The sequence below is a fragment of the Euprymna scolopes genome, chromosome 15 (genome assembly GCF_053919585.1).
Source record: "Euprymna scolopes isolate OS-2025 chromosome 15, ASM5391958v1, whole genome shotgun sequence".
NCBI lineage: Eukaryota > Metazoa > Mollusca > Cephalopoda > Sepiida > Sepiolidae > Euprymna > Euprymna scolopes.
In genome coordinates, this window is record NC_136496.1 from 130,555,870 (window position 1) to 130,574,536 (window position 18,667).

An 18,667-nucleotide genomic window follows, 5' to 3' on the forward strand; every position below is an offset into this window, starting at 1 on the left:
ATTGAAAATGAAGGAAAAAAAAAATCACTGGGAGACACTGCTTCAGTCAGAATCAACTGTTTATTGTTTAGATTAGTTAGTCGTACACAGTGCTGTCACATGGTGGCAGCATGAATTGATTTAGGCCAGTGTTTTTTGTTGGGTTTTTTTCCCCCCCGTCGGAAGGTTGTAATTCCGGATCGATACTGGACTAATCCAATTGCCAAATTCCATTTGATTCAGGCACTTGATAACTTTTGGATTACAATCCAGTGATCTCAATCAAAGACAGAATTTTCATTAATCCTGTGTGACATCACAACCAAAACGAAAACAGCTGTCCAAACAGGATTTGCAGCGAAATAGTGTCAACATATACACTGCACACACTTACTATTGTTTCAAAAAATATAAGCAAAACCATACAAAAATTGCTAAATTGCACAATGGGTAAAATCGAACTGGAAAACCATGTAAAAAAAAAAAAAAAAATGAACTTAATTTTAAAATTCTGACTACTTAAAAATTCAACTCATATTTATTCTAAAACATCAGGTTGACAAGAAAGTCTTTGCGGTTTTTAACTTTTAAATTCAAACATTTCAGCTCAAACAAAAATTTATTGATCGAAATGAGCATCATTAGAGTAAACACACTGAGGGAGTTGGAGCTCTTAGCGCGAGTTGACAATCTAGCGAACTTCACTTAACAGACTTAACTCCCCTGCCAATGATCTAATTATCATGGAAGCCCCCCCCCCACTCCCACCCCTTGGAACCTTCTGATCCCCAAACAACTTAATTTTCCATAGATCATAAATAAAAATTTTTCCCTGATTAGTAACAAGACACAAGGATGATTTTAGAAAACTGCACTAAAATACTGCGATTATCAATATCAGGATTGACTACAGTGAGCACAAGGCTCACTGAATCTTGCCGTTGGAAATAAACGCAGAAAAGAGAAGCACTCCCATCCTCAATGATTTCTAACTGCAAATTCTCATTATTGGAGTTAAAAGATTGCAATTCAAAGTTTCTTTCAGCTGGTCACAAACAGAACAATAGACTTGAGTGACTCGAAATCACTACTGGTCTTGACTCGAAATTGTCTTGACTTGAAATTGTTGACGTAAAAAATCTTGGAAAGCACAGTACCTGCTTTAATATAATTTAATATGTTTATCATGATATTTGAGTATGAAATTCAAGATTAATGAAATGGCATTAAAGATAATTATAACATGATTCAAGGGTCACAGGATTACCCATAAAAACAAGCACAAAGGGGAAGGTGCTTTTGCATCTGTTTCCCCAAATCAGAGGCCATCGACATTTTCTGATACTGAAAAGCATATGCCTATTAGTACTTTTGTTTTAACAATTTTTTGTATTAAATTGTTAGGTGAAAGTACAGACTATTAAAAACAGAAAACCCCTCTCCTCCACATGTTATGAATGGCTTTCTAAATACTAGAGTTAGCTGCACAAGTACTATTATTTTTTATTGTTTTAACATTTATTTTTTGTATTTTATTAAATTTTTAGAAAAAAGTTCATAATGATTAAACAAAAAGACACCCTCCATTCCCAATGTTAATTTTTTTTTTTTTGTATTTACATAAGACTCGTTTTAGTTTCATTGCCATTGTTTTCCTTCTAACATGTAACTGTCAAGCCAGCTGCTTGACAGTTTTTTGTGTTGGCCGTTGATTTTTAACTATTATCAAAAATTATTTAATTAAACAAGAGTGGGGAGGGGGGCTTTGACTGGTTGTAAAACACACTTAAATATAATATTTTGTTTCGTCCAGATTTCATATTCTAAAATTTCTAGTCGTGATTTCAAAAGTAAAACAAAAAGTATTTAGGTGCCATCAATTAGAATCAAAACCGAAAGCAAAACTGTAGCATTCAAAGCTGGTGACGTTACCACTACACAAAAGTGACACACATATGAACTGGATAAAAATTAAAAATAAACTAAGATGAATAACGATTTTTTTTCAATTTTGACTCCTTTTTAAAAACTATTTTAACCAGCTAAAGACCCATAAAAGAATGGTCCATAAAAAAAATCCAATCATTTGAGGCCCCTGGTGCTGCTCTGCAACTTTTATTTTCGAAAAAGATAAGAGTTTGAAAATATGGAGTTAGACATATATATTAGATTTTCAGCACTTTTGAATCTTGTGATAAGTGATTTGATTTATAAAATCTTAGGGATTTTTTTTTAAGTTTATAACAAAAAAACAAAAGAATTCCAAATATCGCTCATTTGTTTACATTACATTTACATGCTGAACACGTGCTAATCATGTTGCATTATATTTCTGGTATTTTTACGAATTGGTGTACAAAATTGATTTCTTATCATTTATATTAAAACTGAAGCATTATAGTTACCCATTTGGTGGAAGACCAAAGCCGAACAACTTTCATCCATTGACTTGCTAATCTTCTCTCTGTTCATGTTTTACACAGTTTTGTTCAAAACGCTATGGGTATGAGTATTTTCTTTTGCTTGACGCATTTACGCGAATAAAGCTAGATCCAATTTTTTAGCACCATTTAATAGGACATTGAATGAACTTTAATTTGATATCATATTTGCTATGGTTATTATGACTAGTGAAGCAAATTAAATGAAAAATAAATTTTGGAAACAAATTACACACATTTCTTTTTGTATATTTGTGGCAATTTTTATACGAGAACAAAGATCATTCTTTGCTTAATTTGGTGCTTTTTTTTTTGCTTTTTTTTTTTGTGAGTGGCAGAAATGCGCATGAGTTTTAAATAAGGTGTATGCTTTTCTTGACAACGTTAAAAAGGATGTCATTGCCTTTTTTCTCATAACATTCTGAGTCATTAGGATCTGACCCATCACATTTGGTACATTAGGATAATTTCAAGATTTTAACTAACAAGATGTTTCATATTTTACTCTGTTCTTCTGGAATTTAATACCTTTACTAACTGTTTCTATTTGAAATTTTTTTTACTGTATGTACTTTTTTTTATTTTTTTCATTTTGAATTGCCATTTAAAATTTTTTATCCTTTATGTATTTTCAACAAGATACAGTCCCAGTTAAGGTTTTCCAAACTTCATTATAGCTGTTCAATATTTGCTCCAAACTAGTATAATTATTATCAATTTTATTAGTTTATTTACTATTTTTACACATCATTATAATGTGACTAATTAAAATATTTCCGGAAGATATATGTATGATAGTGAAAGAATGTAGATTCATTTACATAAATAGATATGTGAGGGAATTGGTATAGAGAAAGTAAGAATAAGAGTTCGTTTAGAAGAGAGTAACATTACTTGCGGTTAGTATTTGATGATAGGCTGACGGGTTAGTTAGGAGAGTTGGTTGGGTGGCCATGCCAACCAGAGCGCTTTGTTACATGTTGACTGGTTGCGAGTTCAGCGAAAAGAGAAAGAAGTCTATAAAACTGAAAATGACGTATGGTGGCCAGGCATGTGTCACAAGCTTTTTCTTAATACATCCCTTCTGTTCACTTTCAAGGTAATCGCCAACAGCCAGATGGTTGTATGTTTAAAGTTCTGGATGCCTAGTTCTTCCCTTGTATCCTGTACAGTGCCAACAATATCCGCACGCTCTAAGGTGTTAATAGTTATCTCGGTTTCTTCTTTCCACTTTTTTCCCCTCCTAACTTCATGTGGATCATCTTTAATCGCTAATAAGTTGTCGAAAAAATGAACACCATTACTGTCCTCACTTTTGATGTCTTATACTCTTCAGCAATTGATGCAAAAGGTGAACTCGGCTGTCTGTCTCTTCCAAATGTTTCAGCCTGATCTCCTGACATCTTAATTCTTAGCTGCGTTGGGTTTTGGACAGAATAAGTTTTTAGCTTCTTCACCTTGTTATTCAGTTTTTTCTCTGTGATTTCACAGGACAAAAATGCAGATATCTGAGGAGTTTCCTTTTAGAGTTTTTCTATTTTTTGTTGGAGTTTTCCTTTCCAGACTGGTATATATGATTTGGTATTCATGTTTCCTCCTGTATTCGTGTTGGAGTTTTAACTGAATAAAACATGCTGCCTCATATGTTGCATCATTGATTTTTGAAACCAAAGTTTTGAAGGTTTTATTCATATTAATTTTTCCCAGTCTGGGTCGATTTCCAGCAGTCAGACCTCATGCCACTTCTATCCTGTTTGCTAGCTCTTTTTGAGAGATATTTATGTACTTGAGATACAATTGAGAGTAAGTTCTTATAGTTTTTGCTGTTTTTAATTTTAGTAAGGGTGAAGATTTTACTTGAGCCTCGAATATTTTCTTTTTCTTCCCATCAATAGTTTCTTTTCCTAGTAGTCTTTGTTTGATCTTGCCGGTTTTCTTTGTGAGGCTTTGTGAGGAGGTCCTGACAACTCTGACGTAGGAATGCATTCCCAAGTCCTTAACAACCCTGCGAATGGTCTCCTCACTTATGCTTTTGTATTTGGCAAGCTTCTGCATTGAGATTGTTGGGTCCTGTTTGATTGTGGCCTCCATGTCCTTGATGAAGGCCTATGTCCATTTTTTTGTTGGCTGAAGGGGGAGCCAGAGACCTCAATGTTGCCTGTGACCTTAAATTTGGTCCTGACATTGTAGATTGTTGCCAAGGACACTCCAACAATTGCAGCAATGTCCTTGGGGCGAGTTTCCGTGCGAAGATCCAGCACTCTCTGCCTTTTTGCTATTTCTGATGAGATTTTTGGTCCGATTGAAACAAACAGTGGCTCAAATGACAGCTGATGAATTTCTGTGTATCTTGGGGGGGGGGAATTAAGATCACATTAATCCATTGGCGGGAAATTTGAGGTCAAAGTCGATTCTAAATTCCACTTATGCACACTGTAAATAGATTTTCCAACGGTAATTTGAAAACTCTCATATCGGATGGATAAAGTTTTGTGGCATTTTTAATTTGTGCAGGGTGTCCAAAAAGTCACTGAAAGATTTCAAACTTAAATAGATTCTTTTTGATATCTTTCTGTAATTTTAATCCGATTAAGGCTTGGGAAATAAAAAATTTAAAAAATGCAAAATTCAAACAATTTTTATTTATGAAAAATAATGTCTTTTAAATGTTGCCCATTTTCAACTTCACATATTATCTCCCCAGACTTAACTAGCCCCGACTTTTTCTTGTGGGGATATCTTAAAGAAAGAATCTATGTTAACAAACCCCAACCCCTGCAAGAATTGAAGGAGAACATTAGGAACAAAATAAAGGAGTTAAATTAAGGGACCCTGCAATCTGTCATGAATAATTTTTGGAAAGAGCACAAATATGCAAAGTTGAAAATGGGCAACATTTACAAGACATTATTTTTATCGATAAATATTGTTTGAATTTTGCGTTTTTTCAAAAATTTCCCAATGTCTTCGATTGTGTTAATATTACAGAAAGATATCATTTAAAAATAAGAATCTATTTAAGTTCAAAACCCTTCAGTGACTTTTTAGACACTCTATACCATTGAAAGGGTGTGGTTCTGGGAGCTTCGCAGATATTGGCCTGCGTTCACTATAGTTGCTCTATGTTGGTAGTTGATCACTGAGAGTCCCAGTCCACCTTCTCCTCTGGCCAAGTACAATCTTGATAGACACTGGTTTCTGTTGTAGGGGATGGATGTACGCGTTTCATTTCACGGTCGGGTGTCACCAATTGTAGGGGTTCAGAAATTTAAGTAAAATTAAATTTCTTTGCCCCCCCCCCAAAAAAAAAGGGAATGAAACAAAACGACTCCTACTGATTTAAATGCACCACATTTATTTTTTTAACAAAATCAATAAAGTCCAATCGGTGAAAGTTCTTTCAAAGTCATTATGATTAAAATGTTAGGTGAAAGTCCTTTGTGGAATTAATGAGTTTTGAAGGTTAAAGTCCTGTGTGAAATTAATGAGATTAATTTACATTATTGTAAATAAATGAACAGAACAGACAGGATTGTTTTCTTTGTGAACGGTGACTGAGGTAATTAAATGATTTTTATGTAAAGAAGAAAACGGTTCTTTTTTAGGAAGAATTAAACTATATAAAAGTCCCTCGCTTATTTAGCAGAGAGATAGAAAAGGGTAAAAAATCCATTAGGGTAACAAGGTTCATCTCCATGTTGAGGAATTAATTATCGAGCGTGCACGCGTGTTTAATGCCCACATGGGCGGGTCGATGTTGAAGTCTACGCCATGCTGCTCAAAGGTCGACTGACTCGTTTGGACGCAAAATGCCCTTTTTATAGATCCAAACCGGCTCCAAAACACGATAGCTTCTGCTGATATTTTGGCTTTTGGAAAATCGCTAAAAAGATAATCTTTTTAATTTTCTTATTGGTTGGTTATGTCACGTGATGGTGCTTTCAACTACGTTTGCCAAAAATGTTGTTTTTACTTTTGTTGTTTTGAGAAAAGTGTGTGAGCATATTTAAAATTGTACCATTGCTGACCAGACATATTTTTTTGCAAAATGTGTGTGTGGGGGGGGGGGGCTGTATTGAATAAAGGTTTGTTTATTTGCGTGTGTGTGTGTGAGTGACTGCACGCTGTATATTATTTTACAAAGTGTTAGCATCTTTCGTGTCTTTACATCTGTTCATGTGTTGAATTGAGGATGCCAAAGCTGTATGTTATTACTGGCAAGTTGGTTGATGGCAGGTATTTTATTTTTATTTGTGAGCTGTGTTTTGCAGATCTTCCTTACATGATGTACACGCTCTTTGCCAATCTTTTCCACCATATTGACATGTATGTTGGTGTTTGCGTCACTGCCAAGGTATTTGTAGAGTTCGTCCTCTTCTACATCTCTGATGTTGGTGTCTTCGTCTAACTGCATATTTTCTTCCCAGCTCTGAGGATACACTTGACACACTTGGGCTAAACTTTATTCTGATGTCCTTGTGTGTATTATCTGTAGAAGCTAGTGCAGTTCAATGGTTTACTCTTTTATTTTGCTTCTTCTGCTCATGCTAAGATTGTTTACTTAGTGGATCCATTGTGAGGCTGAAAAGAAGCCGTGAAAGGCTGCCTCCCTGGAATATTGTTTGCTGAATCTTAATGTTATCATTCCTTCTGTATGCTATAACGTAATTGATGTGCACCATTTGCTTCCGAACGAATGATGTAATATGTGCACACATTATACAGCTCCAAAATTACTTTACTGAGCTACTTTCCAGCAGATAGCTTCTTTGGTAATTTTTACAGCTGGTATCTTTCCTTTCTCCTTGTTCTCCTCTTTGATGGTGTTTATCCAATCTTTTTCTTCATATTCATAGTGTGGCCTTCAGAAGTTTTCAACTTGAGTTGGTGAAAAACTCACCTTTATTTCTTCTTTAATGTGGCTCCTATAAACCATTCTTAAGTTTGAAGCAGAAAGGATAAACTCTTTGCTTCAATGTTTTTGTTTTTGTTTTGGATTTGTGCAGCTAAGTAATTTGTATGCACTGCTCACAGTGCACAGCAGCTGACAGCTCCACAATCAGATCCAGTGCCATGATAATAAGGAGGAACAACTTCGCAGTTTCTGCCCCTACTCCTCTACTGCATTTTTGAAGTGTGCCCCCACCCCAACAATTTGGTACTGGTGTCAGTTACTTTCCTGATCAACATTTATTTCTTTTTAACCAGATCCAGTACACTGCCCTCTCTGCGGCCTCGTGCATGTCTGTCACAAAGTTTTTCACTTTGTGCAACAAAAACGTTCTCGCAGTATGTTGATTAGCTTTCTATCAACATATCCCAGAGTTCCGACAGTGAAATCATAAAATTCCCCATTCCATCCATTTTCCTAGTACTCAATCAGTAAATCCGAGGAGTTTACTTTCAGAGTTTTTCTATTTTTTGTTGGAGTTTTCATTTCCAGACTGGCATATATGATTTGGTATTCATGTTTCCTCCTCTATTCACTTTGTGTTGGAGTTTTAATTGAACGTGCTGCCTTATATGTTGCATGGTTTGGAGTGATTCTTGTGAGAGCATCATTCATTTTTTTTAAAACAAAAGTTTTGAAGGTTTTATTCAAATTAATTTTTCCCAGTCTGGGTCGATTTCCAGCAGCCAGACCTCATGCCACTTCTATCCTGTTTGCTAGCTCTTCTACCTCAATTATATGCATATATGCAGAGCTCCATTTTTCTGCTAGAACTTTGTCCTCTGGGGCCTGCCAGGTGAGAATGTGTGCATGCAGCAGTCCTATCTTTTGATATTCAATGCTGTACAGGAAAGCCCTCAACCTGCCAAATCTCCTTTTCTTGATAAATCCAAGTAACGTTTTAGCTTCTGTCTGAAGACTCTGGCAACAATATCTGGACGATCCTAAGGTTCTTGTCCTTGAAGACAATTTTCTGTAATTTCCGTCCACTTTGGATTTGTCTTGAATGTGATGAAGAGATTGGCTCGGCCCATTCGCTGAACATACGCCATGGCATCACTTTGGCGCTCAAACATGTATCGAGGGCCTCCTGTGTAAGTACATTAAAGTATCGTAGAGGGGATGTAGTTCGGGGATCCGTTTTAATGTATCAGTTTTAAATGCAAGATAATATCGGTTTGCTGTCGATTCGTTCTCCATTAATATTCCAATCTCATACATTGTTGTTAGAGCATTGAATCACCGTGGGTGCTCTTCTTGCACCTTTCGATCTTCCCTTATGACAATTTTGTGCTCCACCAAGTCTTCTTCTTCAACCCTCTCCTTTGTTTTCAGCTGACAAATTCAGTCAACCTTTGGAGAATGTCTTGATTGAGTCTACTATCACGTCCCTGACTATGCAGTTTCTCTTCCAGACTTGAATAAACTTTGCTGTTGCATCTTCAGGTGGCAAAAGACTCCCAGTTTTGTGACAAACTTGGCCTCGAATTCTAAAAGAAGATTCCACCCATGTATCGCTGCAATTTTGTGACCAAATGATGTCATTGCAAAACAATTGTTATAACTGCGTAGATTTTGCAGAAACTCTTTAAGAAATGGGACCGTTACTGGAGGGCAAATCTTGCAGCAACTGAGGCAGTCGTGGAAAGCTGTCAAGCACAACCTTGCCAGAACAACAACAACCAGGGATTTCTCCTTTAAATTTCACAGCTGAACAATGTTGACATACTTTGTCCATTTTTCCTATATCGGCTGTAGTGAGTCATTTTTGTTGTAGAGCAATCCTTTTCTATTGCAGTGTTCTATTTCATGTTGTCTCAAAGCAATCATTCGTTGTCTAGCTGCCTCTTTTTCTGTCATTTGCTGGGGCAAAGTCCTACTCTCTCTCCTTGCAGCCCCTCGCTCTTGTCCTTGGTATAGGCGAAAGCTTCGTTGGGTTTCTGATTCATTCTGTCGTCGTTGAGCCTCTTTCAAATGACCTTGTGTACGTCTACTTTAATTTAATCGTCGTATTGCTTCTCTTTCCTGAGCATTATTTTTCCTTTCTTGAATTTCTTCTTGTGATAAATTTAATTGCCTTGCAGCATGTCTATTTCTGTCAGCCTCACGTTGGGTTGCTCTTTCCAAATCGGACAGTCTTGCTCTCCTTTCTCTTTGATGTATTCTGTTGAGTTAGTCTTTCTCTACGTGAAGTGGTTTCATTGGATCGAATTGCAGCAACTCTTAATCTTTCCACTCTTTCTTCCTCAGTTTCGTTTCTACTTCATTTGGTTGGCATCATTCCGGTTTTAAATGCAACTGTTGAAAGATATTAATGACTGTAAATTTATTAAATATAAACGAAGTATATACTAACTATACATAATATTTCTAAATAGTACAATTACAACAACGCCACAACCCCCCCCTGCTGCGGCCGACATACCTACGCCCCAATGTAAACAAGATGTTGGGGGTGTGGGTGCTCATTTTAGGTTAAATTATTATAGAAAAGTGATCCCCCACTTTATTGAAACTAATATTTCCTCAAAAAGTCCCAGGGTCTAGGAGTTCATACCATGCAAACAGTAAATTTGCGACGGGTTTGATTATCAGATTTGATGTCAGAAAAAAAAAATCTGTTTGTGTCAAAAAACGAAAATAAATGTTTTTTTTTAATCATAAAAATAATTATTTGTTTAATCATGAGAAGTGTGTGATATATCTAAATTGATGAAATTAAGAAAGTGAAAGGAGGGGTGGGGTCATTTTTTGGCTAGTTTGGCTCTTTTTGGTGTTTTTTCCTAAATGCACGTGTGGCCATCTTGCTTGCCAAACTGTAGTGATTACGTTGGATACTGAATATCTTCAAATATGAATAACTACTCGTTTGCGATATTTGTTCTCAGCGTACCCAAAAACCTATAAAAGTCAACAATTCAAAGGTGAATGCCGAGGGGTCGGTAAACTAAAAAAAAAATACCGATTTATGGTAATAATTACACCATAGCAATGTATGTGATATTATATATGGTAAAAAAAAATTATATTTTATATAAAATAAATTATAAAGAAAATCTGTTTCGCAGTCAATTAAACACACTTGCTATGGTATAATTATTATGATAAATCCTGGACTAAATTTTATAAGCAAAACCCCCAAAAAATGGAGCAGATAATGTATGGGATGATGGATTTTGCTCACATGGAAAATTGGCTCTGTGTCTGACTAACTCTGCCCTCGTGGGGATGCAAGTAAATAAGGACATTAGTTTTAATCATTTTTCTCTAACCCTATACCCCACCCTTCCCTCAAGCATCGGCGTTGAAAATAAGGAAAAATGATCTATTCTGGAACAGAAGTTTAAAAAAAAAAACAACTTATGAATTATATCGTCGTACTTATAGTTTACATGACCAAAGAAAACTACTAAATACAGTGAAAGAAATGGATAACCCAACAATAAATAAAAAAGGTTACTTAAAAATAAAGAATAAGCGAAAAAAAAAAATTACCTCCTAATTGTGACATTCGCTGTTGGGTATGTTGCAAGGCTATATAATGCATGTTCACGACTTAACAATAAAGACAACCATGATTATTACACCGATATATAAAATACATTATTTATTTAGAACAAAACAAAGTAAAGTTTATACATCTGTGTAGTAATTGGGTAGTCATGTAAGGACGTGTGTTTGTGGCTTGTACGCGTTGACCTCTGTGGAAGATGCATAAGTAGAGGTTACAGTTCATATTTTACCCAGTGATATGTTGCTTAAATATGACAGTCTTGAATTGTTCATATTGTGTGCTCTATGTGTGTGCATCTCACAAGTAACAATATTTAAGAGAAAAATATACAAGCCTACCTCATGTTATTGCTGTTGCTCTCCTAGTGCACACTTATGAAGCGCGTGGTTTACACGTGTGCATGGCTTGATGTCCAGCGAAAAAGAGAGAGAAAAAGGGACGTAAACGGAAGGTTATGTCAAAGGTCACCGGAAATATATGTGTGTCAAAGTTATGTTATGTTTGCGCGTGCTCTGCTCTATGCATGTGTGCTACTGCACACAGTTTGTTCTGTGTCTGTGTGTTTGATCCAGACAAAGCAAATTTGGCAGGTCTAAACGGCTCACTATAGGTATGTATATAATTAATACATACGAGTCTCTGGAAAGGACCGATCAATGAATGCGCTAAGCTATGGTTCTCCCTTCGCTGTCAAGGTCAACAACAATAGAGATTCGAATATATTTATTTTTGTTGTCTTGTCTCGACTAGAATCCAAAGCGCGCTGAGGTTATGCGGAATTATAAATTCCGTTGTGTGATATTTTATATACGGCAAACAACAAAAAGAAAACCAAACAGCGGATTATATTTTAATTCCAAACCACGGGTGCATCACGCACAATTTTTTTATTATCCAATATAAAAAAAATAGGGAGATTTCTCTTGTTTGTTTTTTTTTTTTTGTTTTTTTTTATAAAATGAAAAGTCACATTGCACGTTCCTATATGTGTCAGTTCAATATATTTATATGCTGAAATAATAAAACAATTATTCATACATTAAGTTTGAATTTGATTTTTTTGTTGTTTTTATCACTTCTTCAAAACATTCGATCCTTTTTTCTTGTATTTGTGTCCATAATGAATCTGCATTTCATGGTAGAGAAAAGAGGAAATATTGTTGCGGGGGCCGGTCGTCCGGAGACAATCGACCCAACAACTAAAACAGCATGCAAGGCAAAGAAGAATGACAGACACAGGTTGTTTGGTTTAAAGACGAGGGTTTACCTTTTATTTTGAATAGAAACAAAAATCGTTCAATCCGGGTGCTGGTCGCCTGGAAGGTCGCACGTCACTGGAGGCAAGGTCTGGAGGTCCGGACTGGTATTCTGTACGTAGTGTGGTTCAAAGGGTGCTCGCTGGGTATGGAATGGTCAGCTGGGCGTCAGGGCGATCCGGAACGCAGGGTGAACACTGAGAGCTCGGGGGTCAGTGTTGAGGAACAGACAACACCGAGAACGGAGGGATCAGTGTTCGGAACGGACGACAGGTAGGGAGCCAGGTAGCGGACCAGAGGTGCAAGCGAGGTAGCGGACCAGAGGCGCGAGGTAGCGGACCAGAGGTGAAAGGTAGCAGTGCAGGAAGCTGAGGCTGCAGGCAGGAGATGCGGGTGCAGTGCAGGAAGCTGAGGCTGCAGGCAGGAGATGCAGGTGCAGTGCAGGAAGCTGAGGCTGCATGCAGGAGATGCAGGTGCAGTGCAGGAAGCTGAGGCTGCAGGCAGGAGGTGCTAACAGAGTAAACAAAGTGGTAGGTCTTTCGTAGGAACCTAGCCCTGAAAAGGGCTCTTTGAATTACTGCTGTCGCTGCTTCGGCACTGGTTCTGGTGTGTTTCCTGACCGCTGCTGCTACCGCATGAGATCCTTCGGCTAGTGAGTGGATCTCCAATTCAGGGGACTCGTAGCCCCCTAGCCGGCTTGATTTATTTAGTGTTCTGCCCCGGACCTGGCATTATCTACTGCCAGGCCTTCATTTGGGGTCCAGAGACACTTATGCATGAAGCCCGTAGGGGGAAGTAGGGATCGAGGGTCATTCTAAACTAAAAGCTTTGAAGACTTTATTAAAATCCCTATTTTTTATAATATCATTCTTAGCATGGAGTTTATCTACTTAAAAATCTCCCCAGCGTATGAGTTGGCATTTTAACTGAAAGAAATAAATGTTTTTATTCAACAAAACAAAATAAGGATTTTTTTTTTAAAAAAAACTAAAATACTAAAATGAGGGATGAGATGATGGGGAGGGGGGCAAACTAAGATACACCCAAAAAGAAAGAAAAAGAAAACAAATTAACAAAATGCCTATGGGGGCGGGTTAGTAAGGGATCCCCCCAACCTATTTCTAAATATGGAGCGCCTACTGTCTTCCGGTCCCGAAGGTCGAAAGCAAGCCGGTCATTCCCTAGTGGGGAGTGGGGGACCTAGGGATGATGTTTGTAAAATAAATTAGATAGGGATGGGTAACATAGGGACTGGGCGGCGTCTTCCAAGATAAATGTACGTATAGGGGCAACAGACCGGGGACAAAACAAAGGGTGGACTGGGCATCTTTGGAAGCTCTCCTATTGCCGATAAAAATAATATCAGGGACGGGATCGACTTTCATACTTGCCCTAGTCTAGCATCTAATAAAGAATTTTTCACTCGTAGTGATTAGGACCTAACTATCCTACTTTATGACTTTGTTTGGGGTTGGGTTCCGTAGAACCTTAGCACCGCCTGACAGATACTACTAGGGTGGGAAAACAAACTTGAACCTAGCGCCTCGTCGGATGCACAAACTAGTGTTGTGCACCCATCTCCTATCAAAGTCTATGCGGTGCAATCTTTTCCAATCGCATCTGATCTTTACTTTAAGTTGATGTTTAAAGCGACCAACCAGATCCCGATCCGAAACAGATTGCTCCTCATAGACAATGTCAAGACGTGAAACCCACGTCACTAATCTAGCTACTGCTAGGATCGCTAGAAACACCAATCGTCTCTCCCCAGTAAACGGCGGATTCATGTTGCCAACGACGTACGTCAAATCAAGTGGCACCAACCGCTCGGGGTCGATGCGAGCCATTACCTTTCCGACGTACTCCCAGAGCCTCCGAACTCTGCTGCAAAGAAAAAAGGCATGCTCCCTCGTTTCATCTTCGTCTTCCTCGCAGCGGGGGCAGTAAGGAACGTATTCATCCCCTCTGCAGTCTCCGGCAAGTACGCCGAAAAGTGGCAGCGCATTCCGGACTAGCCTCCATGTGATTGAAAACTCTGAATTATTTAAAAAGCTACTGGCGCCCAATTCCACTGAGAGAGGACCTCCTCCCTCGACATGTGCAGCCGCTCAACCAGCGGATCTTTTGCGGTCCCCACCACTAAATCTCTCCTCCTAGGCCGTGCTAGGTCACTGGACCTCGGCAATGCCCTAAGGGCGGCTCGGCATTCGGAGAGGAACTACTGTTCCCCCACCGGTCTTCTGCGACCTTCAGTGGCAGGGGAGGGTATGAGCTGTGGGAAAGCCTGCTCCACAACTGGTACCCAGTGCAATTCCTCAAGCAGTGTCCGACTTAGGAACGCCAATCTTTCGGCGTGCTTATGACTTAGAAAGTCAGGCATTCCCAAGCCTCCATCGCTGAGTTTCTGTGTACAGACCCGTCTATGGACATACGGCTTTCCCCCTTTCCAGAGGAGTCTGAAAAGGAGTCGCACCAAAGCCTTACAGCGGTCCGCAGGCAGAGGAAGTACTGACAAGCGGTAAAGGATCAACGGAAAGACGTAAGTTTGGCACGCCTCCGCACGACCCTTCAGGGACAAACCCCTGCGAATCCAAGTCCCCACTGACGATTCGACCTTTGTCTGTACCTCCGACCAATTTTTGTCCAGCTGGAGCCCAGGCCCGAACCAGATTCCAAGAATCTTTACCGGGCCATCCGTCCAGCCGAACTCACCTGGAAGCGAGTTTACCCCGGTCCAAGTGCCCAACCGTAGGCCAACGGACTTGCTGCGATTGACTATGGCCCCTGTGACACTTTCATACTCATCGACCGCCTCCATCACCGCTTTAATATCGATCCTTCGCCCTACATAAACGGTGACATCATCAGCGTACGCGGAAACCCTGGCGAACTTGCCGCCAGGTAGAGCTATGCCGCGCAGGACTGGTCTCGTCGTCTCGTCCCTTGACTTGCGAAAGAAGGGCTCCAACGCCAGGACATAAAGCAGAGGCAACAGCGGACACCCCTGGCGCACCGACCGAGAGACCCCAAAGGACTCCGACAACCTACCATTTACTTGTACCGCTACCATGGGGTTACGATACAAAACGGAAATCCACTTGCGGAAGTCCGGACCAAAACCGGCGGTCTCCAAAACAGATTCCAAGAAACCATGGTCGACCCTATCGAAAGCTTTGGACTGATCTAAATTGATCAGCGCGGCTCCTGTGTCGTCTTCTAACCCCTCTATGATCGTGCACACCAAATGCAAGTTATCTTTAATCGTTCTCCCCTTCACAGAACAAGTCTGATCATGTTCGACAGAATCGCCGATGACAACCTGCAGTCGGTTTGCAAGAACGTGTGCCAAAATCTTCAACTCTGTGTTTAGCAGAGTGATGGGCCTGTAATCATCTAAATCCTCCCAACCATGCCGCTCTTTCTTCTTCAGTAGTGTGACCACTCCTTTGGTTACCTGCCCAGGGATGGATCCCTGGGAAAACCAGTGGTTAAACACACCCGTCAGAAGAGGAACAAACATGGGCGACAGCCTCAAATACAATTCGTAGGGCAGACCATCGAGCCCTAGAGATCTGTTCCGGCCAACCTGCTTCAACGCAGTAATGACTTCACGCTCTGTAACCACCCCATCACAGCTAGCTGCTCGGGCTGCAGTAAGGCGGGGCGAGCCGGCTAAATAGCTGCCAAACTCCTGACCGCGGAGTCTGGGTAGTTGGGTAAAGCGTTCCTCCAAATGTTGACGGAACCCATTGCAAATCTCTTGAGTCGATACGAGGGTATGTCCTTCCAGGTTTTTCACCTTCCGAATGTACCCGTCCGAGCCACGTCTTAAGGCAGCCTTACGCTCAACAGCGTCAACGTTCACGGCTTCGTTAGAGACTCTTTTTAACCTAGCCCTAACTACTTGACCTTCGTAACGCTCGCTAGCCAAGCGCTGGAGGTCCCCCTTAACTACGTCTATCTCTAGGGGATCCCCACCAGCCACCGCCCGGGTCAATCTATCATCTAGCTGCCTTTTGGTCCGTGCCCTAGTTAACGCGAGGCGTTGGCTATATTGGACACAAAAGAGCCTAATGGTAGCCTTAAGTCTAATCCACCAGCTACTCCCGGTAACCGCCCCCACTAACTCCCGCTGAATTAGTGTTGTCAGCTGCTCCCGAAAGTCGTTCATCTCCAGTAAGGAGGCGTTCAACTTCCAGTAGCCAGCCAACCTAGGCCTATTACCTAATCTCAAACGGGCCATTACTAATTTATGGTCCGAATGACCTAGCCAGTGGAACGTGGGACACGATAAGAAATCTATGTCGCCTCTTCTAATTAACATCCTGTCCAAGTAGGTACTTGAACAGGAGGCGACACTACTTTGCCACGTCCACATCTCTCTCCCCGGGTGATCCAGACGGAACCTGTCGACAAGATCGCACAAGACCATCAGGTCAGACAGGCTGCTTTCACACCGATCCGACCCTCTATTCCCCCCGACCTTATCTATCTTGGGGTCCAGGATGGCATTCCAGTCCCCCATTAAAACTACTCGCTCCGGACCCGCCGAAAGGAACACCTCCACCTGCCGAAAAAAGGAAACCCTCTCCTCAGCGAAATTGGGCGCGTAAACTGCCAAAATCCGGAACTTACTGCTTTTAACGGCAACATCGACCACGACCAGCCTTCCATGAGCGCACGCGTGGACTACAGTAACCGCCGCACCTAGGGTGCAACTCATTAACACAGAAACCCCACGGCTAGTGGAATTGCCGTATGCTGAATAAACGTCAAATTCGTCCACCAGCACACTGCAATCCCCGGGCCCAACAAAGTGGGTCTCCTGAATTGTAGCTATATCTACCTCCAGGGCTATGAGATCCCTCAGTACGCGAGCAGCCTTGCTTCGAGATCTCATGCCCCTCGCATTTAAACTAGCTAGGTTCAAGTTTGCCATAATTGCCCTAACTAGAAGTATTCATCAAAAGCGGGTCTAAAGTCCTCGGGTGTTAGAACGCCGAAAGACTGACCGATGCTGCCAGTTAGCAACTCTGTTGTGAACTGACCTCCTCGGACCAGTCCCCCCACGTCTAAGGGAAAGGTTATTTTAAGAGCTCTATAAAGGGATGAGTGAACATAAATGGGGACCCTCCCTTCGCATTTAACAGCTATTTGCATTAATGACGGGTGTTCCTCATCCACAATCTTCAGCCCCGGAAAAGCCAGTCTAGCTTCGGCAACCATCCTTCATAGCGCTTTTACTCTGGCCCCCTTTTCCTTTCTCAGGAAAGTGATGAGCATCGGTGCTTCACGGAAGTTGGTTGGCTTCTCCACTTCCTTTCCATCCACCTCGGTGAGCTTTTCCAGTTTCCTCACATTCTTCTTCTGGCCTGCGTTGAGGTCCACCGGTCCCTGGCCTACATCCACCTCACATATCCTCTCCCCGGGTAATAAGGGGCGCTTCCGTGTCCGCTCGGTCCGGACCGGGGCTACCGTGGTGGTAGTGGTGTTGATCGTCTCTTTTTCTTCTCTGCTTTCTTTGGCTTCCATGTCCTCTGAGGACCTGGCTTCTGTGTCTTCAGAAGTCCTGGCTTTTGAGGTCTCCTCGTTGGTGATAGGAGTAGTAGCAGTAGTAGTAGGGGGAGGGGTGTTCTGCTCATCCATGGGGTCTGACGGTTGGGCAGGGTTTTCTTGGTCGTCTTCCTGGTTTTCTTTCACCTTCTTGCTCGTGGCTGTCAGGCTTCTGTCTTCCGTCTTCTTCTCCTCTTCCTCTTCTTCTGATTCAACTCTCGACTTTTCTTCCTTTGTATTCTGGTCCTTTGGCTTTTCCGTGGGGTCTGACGGTTGGGCAGGGTTTTCTTGGTCTTCTTCATCGTCTTCCTGGTCTTCCTTAACTTTCTTGTTTGTGGCTGCCAGGCTTCTGTTTTCTGTCTTCTTTTCCTCTTCCTCTTCTTCTGATTCGGGGGCCAACTTTCGTTTAACTCCTGACTTTTCTTCCTTTTGCTTCTGGTCTTTTGGCTTTTCCGGGGCCACTGTCTTTTGTTTTCCCTTCTTGGCTACAGTACTCCAGCTGTTTGATGTCTCCGCTGTTGGTGTGACTGCTTTTTCTGCCACTTTCACCGGGGGCACCGCTGTCGGCGGGGGTACTGGATCCTTCTTCGGGCAGAATTTTGCCATGTGATCTGGCATCCTGCAGCTCCAGCAGTGTGGCCTTCTGCCCTCGACGATTATGGACATTGTCCATTTCTCCCATGTTAGTTGGGCGGGGATTGCGTCGAATCCAGCTCTGTTCACCCTCATTTTCAGTCTGTAGTCGCCAGTCATTATGTTTTTGGGGCCGCGTGCTGCATTCACTGCTTCCACGTCTCCGTATTGTGACAAAATGGCTCCGACTTGTTCTTCCTCGAAACACTATGGAACTCCCAGTATGGTCACCGTCGTCCGTCTCTTCTCCAAATATTCCGGTTTGCAACGGATCCCCTTCCATATAGTGTCACTCTTGGATACTTTGATGGCGTCTTCTTCTGTGGGGAGCAGGACATCC

The 18,667-nt window shown here is 41.1% G+C and overlaps 1 protein-coding gene across 1 annotated transcript in view; it reads right to left on the minus strand.

Moving 5' to 3' along the window:
* Positions 1 to 11,300, minus strand: part of LOC145294146 (general transcription factor II-I repeat domain-containing protein 2B-like) — a 35,436-nt gene extending 24,136 nt beyond the window's left edge. Inside the window, exon 1 of the mRNA XM_080141251.1 lies at positions 11,224 to 11,300. The gene's annotated coding sequence lies outside the window, so the exon portion shown is untranslated. The remainder of the gene's footprint in view (positions 1 to 11,223) is intronic.
* Positions 11,301 to 18,667: the final 7,367 nt, after the last annotated feature.